Source organism: Dermacentor variabilis, chromosome 8, assembly GCF_050947875.1.
Source record: "Dermacentor variabilis isolate Ectoservices chromosome 8, ASM5094787v1, whole genome shotgun sequence".
Classification (NCBI taxonomy): domain Eukaryota; kingdom Metazoa; phylum Arthropoda; class Arachnida; order Ixodida; family Ixodidae; genus Dermacentor; species Dermacentor variabilis.
The window spans coordinates 15,085,716-15,096,226 of NC_134575.1; the positions used below are offsets into that span (position 1 = coordinate 15,085,716).

A 10,511-nucleotide genomic window follows, 5' to 3' on the forward strand; every position below is an offset into this window, starting at 1 on the left:
GTCGCAAGCCCCAAGGGTAGCGTTGGCCTGGCGGCCTGGGGTACAACTGGAAGCATCCGAAGGTCCCGGCAAAGCATGAGTCGACTGGTAACAACGAAACAACTTGTTTATTTTAACATCGCAAAGAGTTGGCGGTCAGGTTGACCGAAGTAGAGAGACGGGAGAGCACTTCACTCAACAGAAGAAATCGGAGCCCTCCCTTTTGGCGTCCGGGGGCAGCTGTTTTTATACTCTCGCAGTTGAGGGCAAGAAGGAACCCCTCAAAAGACGAGCACGTGAATGTACAATGGGCTAATGGTGACGCACACTGTCGTAGCGATGCCGTAGCACCATGTCGAGCACGATCTCGTAGCACCCTGTCGTGGCGCTGCCGGTCGGACACAATGACTGTAATGAGAGGATGGTCCCTGCTTTGGCATCGCCTGTTTCGGGCATAATGACTGGAACGAGATCCCTGCTTTGGCATCGCCTGTTTCGGGCACAATGACTGGAATGAGATCCCTGCTTTGGCATCGCCTGTTTCGGGCACAATGACTGGAATGCGAGGATGATCCCTAGGCGGTCGCATCGCCGCAGTCGCGCCTGGAAACACCTGGCGATGAGTGTTGTGGCGACGACGATCGGGCCAAAATGTCTGCCGCCCCGCCGCAGTCGCGCCGGCAAAACCACGTGTCGCAGGCGAAACGCAACAGACCGCCCCGCCGGGGGAAGGAGATCCCGATGGACAGGGGACTGCATCCGCTGTCCGGAGGGATGTCGCTCGATGATGCTCATAACCGAAGTCGGGCGTCCCTCGACGTTTCTTGAGCGCAGCGCACAGAGAAGGCCTCGTTCTCTCGTTCAGGTTCGCACGGGACACTGCAAAGTGACTTCGGGAGAGTTCACATTTTTGTTCTCGTTCCCGGCAAGCGTTAGAACTACGCTGAAACTCAACCGCTCAGTCAGCAAGCACGGCACAACCCTCACTAAGCCCTGCCAGGCTCTTTCCCCTTTTTATACCACTGCCTAGTTCCTTACAGTAGTCTAGCATCACTCAGAACGCGTCCACAAATTGAAAAATTGCACTAGAAAGCATATCATCACTTTGAAACACTAAACAAAAGCAATATGTTAAAAAAAATCCTGCCTCAGGAAAAAAAACATCAGTAACAAACAATTTTGAGGCTGATTCCTACGTTAGGGGCTTCGACTTAAGCCATCGGCGTTACCGTTGAGACTCCCCTTTTTGTAACGTACCTCAAAGGAATATTGTTGTAAAGCGAGGCTCCAGCGCAGGAGGCGGCCATTTTTGGGAGAGATGGTCTGCAGCCATTGGAGAGGGCAGTGATCCGTCTCAATGATAAACCTCGAGCCGGCTAGATAGCATGACAATTTCTGAACGGCCCACACGAGACACGCACACTCTTTCTCGGTGGCGCTATACGCCTGCTCACGACTGGACAGCTTACGACTAGCATACAGGACGGGGTGTTCTACTTCTCCATTTTCCCGTTGGCACAGTACAACGCCCATGCCTCGCTCACTAGCATCGCACTGAACAGTGAACCCTTTTGTATAGTCTGGCGATACCTTCTTTGACATTGCAGCGCACGTTTTCCAGGCTGCCATCCTTTTTTTGCTCGGCTATCAAAGCCGTCCGGCTGACTTTTAGCAACCTATCAAGTCCGTCTGACGTAGGCGCGATGAGCAAATCAGTAGATAGCTCTTCTAACTTTCCCGCGTCGGGCGTTTCCTCTCCAGTATCAGGCGCCTTTAACGTTACAGACTCAAGTTTATTCAGTTCGGGCGTGCTCGGAATATCAGCTTGCTGCGCCTCTGACCCTTTTTCGTTGTTTGATAACGTCGGCCCCGCAACTACCGCCTTTGCAGCGAGCTCCCGAACCTTCGATCTGGTTAAGGCCTGAACACTAGCTTCACCAAACAAAAGCCCCTTCTCGCGCAGGAGGTGATCGGACCTGTTTGAAAATAGGTACGGGTACTGGGGTGGCAGCATAGATGACACTGCCGCCTCCGTCTCAAGCGCTCCGAAAGGTCCTTCAATAAGCACTTTTGCTACCGGCAGACACACGCTATGAGCTTCCACGGCTTGCTTGATCCATGCGCACTCGCCCGTGAACATATGGGGTTCTACGTAAGACGGGTGAACTACATCCATCGTAGCTGCGGAATCGCGAAGCACTCGGCACTCTTTCCCGTTCACGAGGAGGTCTCGCATGTAAGGCTCGAGAAGCTTCATGTTCTCGTCAGTGCTGCCTATTGAAAAAAACACAACTTTTGGTGTTGTTTCCGGACACTGCGCCGAAAAGTGACCCGGCTTCTGGCACGTATAACACAAGCGCGCTCGCCTCATCTCGAACCGCTTTCTGCGTTTGGCTGCCGCCGTCTCTTTACGTTTGGTCGGACTGCTTTCGCTCGCATCCGCACTACGCGTGTCCCCCTTTAATCTCATGGGCGTGAACTTCGGCCTCTCAAACTTCGAGCCAAATTCACCCTTTTGACCGTCCTTAGCTCCGCGAGCTCGACGCGTCACAAACTCCTCGGCTAGCTCAGCGGCTCTAGCCACCGTACTCACGTCTGGCCTATCCAAGACCCAGTATCGCACGTTCTCCGGTAACCGACTATAAAACTGTTCTAGCCCGAAACACTGCAGAACTTTATCGTGGTCACCAAACGCTTTCTCTTCTTTGAGCCACTCCTGCATGTTCGACATAAGCCTATACGCAAACTCTGTATATGACTCACTTCTGCCTTTCTCATTTTCCCGAAACTTCCGACGGAACGCCTCCGCAGACAGCCGGTACTTTTTTAGCAGACTCGATTTTACTTTGTCGAAATCCTCTGCTTCCTCTCTATCCAAGCGAGCGACTACGTCGGCCGCCTCGCCGGGTAACAAAGTGAGCAAGCGCTGTGGCCACGTTTCCCGAGAGAACCCCTGCTTCTCGCACGTTCGCTCAAAGTTAACCAGGAACAAACCAATGTCCTCTCCAAGCTTAAACGGCCGCATCAGGTCAGTCATTTTGAACAATACGCGTTCTCCTGCACCGTGTGCCTGACTTCCATTACGAGCGCGTTCCATCTCTACCTCGAGACGCTTCATTTCCAAAGCGTGTTCGCGCTCTTCTTTTTTCTCTTGTTGCTCTCGCTCTTTCTGTTCTTTACGTTCACGCTCTTCTTTTTCTTTCTGTTCTTTAAGTTCGCGCTCCTGTTTCTCTTTTTGCTCTTTAAGTTCGCGCTCCTGTCTTTTTGACCTCTCCTCAATAGTCTCAAGGCATTCCGACAGCTCGTCATCCTCAGCCTCTAACTCAAGAATAGCCTTTAGCAGTACAGGTTTTCTTAGTTTGTCTGAGACATCCAGACCCAACTCTCTTGCAAGCTCCAACAATTTCGGTTTGCGCAACGACTTCAAATCCATGGCTGCTCTGAATGCTGCTTTCTCTACTGCTTACTATTGTCTTGCCGCAAACTAACCCGGCAGCAACGACAACCACAATTACCAGCTCTGTTTCTAACACTAACAAAAGCCTGGCAAAGCTCAGAAGAAGAAAGTCCCGCACTCACCAAACCTCGCAGGCAGGAATTCCGCGCAGTCGTTCCGCTGCAGGCAACCAGTCGTCACACAGGGCTCGTTGCACTGCTCCCGGATCGTCGTTGAGCTGCTCAGCATACCGTCAACTGCATCTCTTTGCTGCTGGCCTCCGTTGTCGCGATCTCGCCGCTGGCAGACAGTTGTTTGAAGTCGTAGGCGATCTCACCGCTGCCAACCAGATGTTTGGATCCGACTGCTGGTACGATCTGTTGGGAACTCGGCGCTGACGCCCGTGGTTGTACCTGGGTCGCAAGCCCCAAGGGTAGCGTTGGCCTGGCGGCCTGGGGTACAACTGGAAGCATCCGAAGGTCCCGGCAAAGCATGAGTCGACTGGTAACAACGAAACAACTTGTTTATTTTAACATCGCAAAGAGTTGGCGGTCAGGTTGACCGAAGTAGAGAGACGGGAGAGCACTTCACTCAACAGAAGAAATCGGAGCCCTCCCTTTTGGCGTCCGGGGGCAGCTGTTTTTATACTCTCGCAGTTGAGGGCAAGAAGGAACCCCTCAAAAGACGAGCACGTGAATGTACAATGGGCTAATGGTGACGCACACTGTCGTAGCGATGCCGTAGCACCATGTCGAGCACGATCTCGTAGCACCCTGTCGTGGCGCTGCCGGTCGGACACAATGACTGTAATGAGAGGATGGTCCCTGCTTTGGCATCGCCTGTTTCGGGCATAATGACTGGAACGAGATCCCTGCTTTGGCATCGCCTGTTTCGGGCACAATGACTGGAATGAGATCCCTGCTTTGGCATCGCCTGTTTCGGGCACAATGACTGGAATGCGAGGATGATCCCTAGGCGGTCGCATCGCCGCAGTCGCGCCTGGAAACACCTGGCGATGAGTGTTGTGGCGACGACGATCGGGCCAAAATGTCTGCCGCCCCGCCGCAGTCGCGCCGGCAAAACCACGTGTCGCAGGCGAAACGCAACAGCGCACGAGCGCTTTATAGGAAACTCATCTTACGGGTGGTTGTACCATGGAGAGATTATGGCGAAGATAGGCAAGAATTTCGTTAGCTGAAATAATTATGCCGCTTACATGATTTGTCCAAGACAAATCTTTGGAGAGGTGCATTCCCACGTTCTTGAAGGAGTCGGTGGTAGATGTAGTAGAGTTATTAATCTTGCGGGCAGTGCGGATATAGTTAGGTTGACGATGGAATGAAATGCGAGCAGTCTTACTAATATAGCATATAGCACACCAGTCTTGAATATGAAAGAGATCTTCCTGTAGGGAACAGACATCAGCGACGTTATTGACAGGGTGGTACAGGACAAAACCATCAGTGAAAGATGTATTACAGAGGTTGTAGTGAATGGCAAGTCATTATTATAAATTAAAAATAGGAGTGGCTCAAGAGCAGTGCCCTGAGGTACATCAGACAGAACGGAGGAAACAAGATGTAAGGTTGTTAGCGTAGACGAACTGTTTTCGGTTAGTTAAAAAACACTGGATCCAGTTCAGAAAAAGTGGGTTGATGGATGTGTAGGCGTGATAATTTTAGGAAACAACGACAATGTGGAACCTTATCGAAGGCCTTCTCGAAATCTAAAAAGAAGCTTTTCCCGCCTATCTGTTACGTCGATGTTTATTGCTTCACCTCGGGATATATTTCTCATTTATCTTTTATTTGGTTTTTTGTAGACGCATGGACGTTGATAAAAAACAGCTTGCCCGCAAACGCAAAGAATACCACTTGTGCAACGAATGCAATAGAGCGTAGTTCGACAAACTCAGAGGTCAGTGGAGGTCGCAATGCAGGTGTCCATAACCAAGTAAGAGTGTACTGCCTGACTTCGTGGTAGCACAAAAGTTGAAGTTACTTGAAACAAGAAACCCTTTCCTGGCAACTGCAACCCCTTGGGTGCTCTTTGTTAACATGTGACCACCTTCCCCTACATTCCAGCTGCGTCTTTCCTCCCTTGTGGACACAAGTGAATGTACTCATTTTCACATGTGGGCTATTCAAACTACGTAGCTGCGCTTTTCTTTTTTCCATAGCTCCACCGTACGTGTGTGGGAGTTTGTAGTCATGTTATGTTTTTCTCACTCTTACGGAAAACAATTTTGTTGTCGTTTACTGCGTTTAAAGAAAATTCGGTCTGCACAAAACTAATCGGGGCTTAGACATACTCCAGTTTCCAACATGGACGTCTTTCCTGAAGAAATGTTTGTGGCTGAACATGATTATGCACCTGCTGTTCCTGCTTCATTCAGTTCATCTTTATCCACTGATCCATCATCAGATGCGCCTCAGGCGTGCCTGGATATTCCTATGACACCGGGCCAATTGTTTTAAAGCAACAGCCGTGGGAATTCCTTCTGCAGTGGCAGATCTTCAGCAAATCTTGCTGAATGTGTGTATGAGGCTATTACTAGAGGGTGGGTGAGAGGGTGAGCGAACCAACCGGTGTGAGCTTACGCAAAGTTTTCGATGTCAACCTAGCGGCTGAACATTCCCAGGGGTCATTAGCTATCGCCTAAGAAACTGGAAGGCTAAAGCCTTGGAAAGCCTACTGTATTCACCTTAATCCACATAAATCCAATCTAATCCTCCTCAATCCACCTTAATCCAATCACTAATTACTCATGAATTTTCTATGCACTAATCATCTCTTGTACATCGCAGGATATCCTTTGGCTCGCTTCTGGCCGTGAGATTTACATAACGACTTAAGGATTTCTCCTTAAAATGTATAAATTGAGCTGTATGTGCTTGCAATCGCACTCTTGATGAGGGGCGGACCCTGACGGAAATGTCGACATTAAATGTGTTTTCTTTTCTACGAGCGCATGCACTTCTTTTAATTTATTTATTTATTTATTTATTTATTTATTTATTTAATTTTTATTTATTTATTTTTTTGTGTGTTTGTTCCTGTCATGAAACTGTCGAAGAAATTCATAAAAAAATGAGGAATAGCGAATATTTGACGAATGTTTTTGGTTTGAAGCTGCAAATTGTTTTCTAGAGACATTTCAATAACTGTAAAACATGAGAGTCAGGTTCTGTTATTTTGAACTGTTATCGGCAGTGTATTTGTATTGACTACGCATAACGCAAACCGTACATATTTTACTGGAAGGGCAGTGTTAACGTGTTGTATGGCGAAAGTATTGCACGTAGAATCGAGGAACCACCTCAGAAGCTTTCCCCATTGGTACGAAAACAAAAACATTTATTTATTTCCGAACTTCTCTGTATTTATACAATCATAGCCATAGTCTTAGAAATGGGCACAGCGTTTCTTTTTACCCTCTTCATGAATTTCTTCATCTTGCTGTCGTTGGGATTCTTTTCGTCTTTCCCTGCAGAAAGAGTACACTTAGGTGATAACATTTTTTACAATGAATAAAAAAAGAAATAACAAACGTGTGGGCTGTGTACCAGGAACGCAACCGCAGTGGCCTACGTGAAATATCAAGTGCGTGCAGGAGAAGGTGTATGACCACTATTTTATAGAAATGACGTAACCAAATGCAAAAGTAATGATTATTCGAGCATTACAAAACCTACATGCCTATCTTATGTCTTACGGCGTCTTATGGCCTTACGCTCCAGTCGTGCTCGTTAACCTATTCCTAGTGGGCCAGCCTAATCGAAGATGATGAGCGAAAATTGCCATGCCTCTTGCTTGCGTGTCTAATGCCGAGGCTCCAAATTCGAAGAAGCATGGAATATCTGCCGAAAATTGCACACTTGTAGGACCTATACCTTTTTCTGAGAACTAGTTGAGCTTGATCGAATATACCTGCTATACATGGATGAGTGAGGTGTCTTAAACGCGAACACTAGGGTTCGTATTCACCAACGCATTGCCGAGCTAGCTCTCTGAATGCGGATAAGGAGGCTAACTGTAGCTGCGATTTCGTCCTGCATGGGACGACAAAAAAAATTTAAATTATGGGGTTTTACTTGCCAAAACCAGTTTCTGATTATGAGTCACGCCGTAACGGATAAGTCCGGAAATTTCGACCACTTGGGGCTCTTTAACGTGCGCCTAAATCTAAGTACACGGGTGTTTTCGCCCCCATCGAAAGGCGTCCGCCGTAGCCCGGATTCGATCCCGCGACCTCGTGCTCAGCAGACCAACACTATAGCCAGTGAACAACCACGGCGGGTCCGCGTGGCACCACAGCGGCGTTATTTGTGCACGGGACGCATCTGTTATTCAGTAGTGTCTTCTTTTTTTCTACACAATGACGCCAAATAATAACGCGTGGGTAGTACGGCTTTGAATATATAAGCCTAGTGCTATGTTTTTGTTACAATGGGTTTTAGCAAGTGACTCCCTCTGCCCGATTGGAAAGGTGTTTCGCGTCATACACTACGTCGTTTGTCCGAGCAGGATTACGAACAATGACACGAAAAATCAACAACGTACTGCTGGCGTCGCCGTTTGATAGAGTGAGGGCTAAACTCACTCTATCAAAAAAGTATCAAAATGTCCAACTGGGAAGAGGAGCTCGAGTACTTGTCCATTTCCCTAAAACCACGGAGTAGGCGTAACCACGGGGCTCAACTTGAGGAATATTTAGGCGAACATCTCTCTAGCGTGATCTCACCAGTTCGAATGTCAAAATAGAAGAGTAGTTACACTTTCACCTCATTTAAAAAGGTTAACGCTAATAGCACCCACTGACACCGCAATTTTGATAACGAGAGCACTAGAAGTGGCTAACGAAACACCAAATACGGAGAATAGCGAGATATGCGGCAGGACCTACTGCGAAGTGAGCGAATCACTGAGCACAATCTCCTCAGAAAGATAAATTGATGGAATATGTAGGTATCCATGTAGGGACATTGTTGATTCACAGTAGGGAATCAGAATCAGGAAAATGGCCATTAACTATTGCGCTAAAGAGCTAAACAGCAGCTTAGAAAATGGTCGTAAATATAGAGTGATATACAATTTCAGCGCACTGAATAAGACCGATGGAGAAAACAGGTACGCAACAGTATCAAACAGGAAGAAAATGTTTGTCAGGAAAAAAATACGATACTTCAAAACGCCATATAGCCCTATACTTTTGGAAGCCAGATGAGAGTGCATACGGAGTAGGGACTATTATGCTGGACAAACGACAATGTGTGACCGCAACGCAACAAATATTATTTTCTCATTGTGAAAAATCCCTCGAGTGCACAGCCACTCAAGGCGCGTTTCCGTCGTCCACTTGTTGCCTCCGTGCTCTTGCAGTTTCGAAGATGCATGCGCTGCCAGCTTTCTGTTCATAGCAAATGTTTCGTAGGGAAATGTTTCTGTTCCGTAGTATAGCAGTTGCCTCGGATACCGCGTGCGCGGCAATATGTGGCCCCGCATGCAGGTAGAGCTGTCGAAAAAGCGAAGTCATGATTATAAGCTTTGCTATTGCCATGTCTGCTAAGGCGAGCTTGTCAGCCTGCCGTTTATTCCTTTTAATTGCCTAGAATGGCCCCTACCTCCCTAACTAATACATAAAGGAGAAAGAATGAATCGGAGCTAATAACACATACACTTAGTCGAAAGGTGACTCTATCACACTTTAGAACACAATCCGCGCTATGTGGGCGCAGGGAAAACACGCTAATAAACCAAGGCAAGTGACCTAAGAATGGTAGCGTTCAGGCGACAAAAGAAGGTGATGCTATTGATATACTTAGAATATACGTTGTAGCCCTTAACGTAATAAAAGCATAGCTCCCTATCTGATAGACTGATGAAAACAAATTTATGGCTAAGAAAGACAGTATTGCGTTACTTGCACAAAATGTACCAAACATATAGGTGATTAGCCTGTCCTGAAAATATGCAGCAAGCAATGAAGTCCTGGAAAATTTACAATGTTCTCATCAACCTTATTTTCCTAAAGATCATCAGTGTTCTGCGTTGCTAGGAAAGCAGCGGTAACATTTATTGCGATTATGTATGAATGCTTACGCTGGTTGCCGAAATATAGCTGGATGAATTAGGATTCGAAATGAGCGGAAAAAAGTATATACGCACCGCTTTTGTGACCTGACCCTTTTGACCCTTTTGACCCATGGTGGTGTTCGTTACGGTGACCACCATGTCCGTGGATACTTGCTGCGCTTGGCCCATAATAAAGGACAGCTATAGCAGAAAAGGAATATCTCCTCTCTATTGTAGGCAAAAGAAGCGCCAATACGGCCCAAGGGATGACACTACTGCATATGAAATTCTTCATTGCCTCCAGTCACACTAGTCGAAATGCCCGTCTGTATACCGGCTAGTACTTATATGTGGTCAATGCAAACGTATAAAAGCATTTGAGATTTCCATTGGACTTGCGATTTTCCTGTACCTCTACGATTATATCGGTATCTGGCGAAACCAACGCATTGTTTTCAGTTGAGAAGACAAATGGTTTTTTTTATACAGATGGTTTCAGCACGGGGCTACCTTTATTCAGGGGAGCATTAAGTTGCAGCAAGAACTCTTACGATTAGCAACCGCGAAAGCATGTGGGTAGGATGTTCGTTCTAGAGCGCACGGTTACATTTATTGTCATATAAACTACTACATTATTTAGGAGAAAAGCTAGAGCTCTCTTTTTTGTTTCTTTATGACATTGCAAACGGAAAGAAATGGGCATAATTAATTAGTGGATTTCTGAGCCCTCATTGAAGACACAGCGTTGAAACGGTTTCGAAGTGTTCTCGCTATAGGCTGCACAGCTGCGTTGAGCCACCGACTCTTTTGCGTGTTGTGAAATTTAGTTGAAATCAAGAAAAAGAAATGGGCATGGGCAGGACATGTAATGAGGGGGGAAGATAACCGATGGTCATTAAGGGTTACGGACTGGATTCCAAGGAAGGGAAGCGTAGCAGGTGGCGGCAGAAAGTTAGGTCGGCGGATGATATTAAGAAGTTTGCAGGGACAACCTGGCCACAATTAGTACATAACCGGGTTA

The 10,511-nt window shown here is 47.2% G+C and overlaps 1 long non-coding RNA gene across 1 annotated transcript; it reads right to left on the reverse strand.

Moving 5' to 3' along the window:
• Window positions 1-6,751: 6,751 nt before the first annotated feature.
• Window positions 6,752-9,903, reverse strand: LOC142590900 (uncharacterized). Its single transcript, XR_012830257.1, has 2 exons — window positions 9,584-9,903; window positions 6,752-6,902 (listed from the first exon to the last, which is right to left on the reverse strand). It is a non-coding gene; the product is annotated as an uncharacterized LOC142590900 (long non-coding RNA).
• Window positions 9,904-10,511: the final 608 nt, after the last annotated feature.